Source organism: Carassius gibelio, chromosome A24 (genome assembly GCF_023724105.1).
Source record: "Carassius gibelio isolate Cgi1373 ecotype wild population from Czech Republic chromosome A24, carGib1.2-hapl.c, whole genome shotgun sequence".
Taxonomy (NCBI): domain Eukaryota; kingdom Metazoa; phylum Chordata; class Actinopteri; order Cypriniformes; family Cyprinidae; genus Carassius; species Carassius gibelio.
Window position 1 is genome coordinate 37,216 of NC_068394.1, and position 285 is coordinate 37,500.

The following is a 285-nucleotide window of genomic DNA, read 5'->3' on the forward strand; positions in this document are numbered from 1 at the left end:
CGAAAAAAATTGTTTATGCTTCTAGTTTTAGTTCACAATAAAATGTGTGTGTGAGAGTGTGTGTGTGTGTGTGTGTGTGAGAGAGAGAGAGAGAGAGAGAGTGTGTTTGTGTGTGTGTGTGTGTGTTTGTGAGAGAGAGAGAGTGAGTGTGTGTGTGTGTGTGTGTGTGTGTGTGTGTGTGAGAGAGAGAGAGTGAGTGTGTGTTTGTGAGAGTGTGCGTGTGTGAGAGAGTGTTTCTGAGTGTGTGTGTGTGTGTGTGTGTGTGTGTGTGTGTGAGAGAGAGAG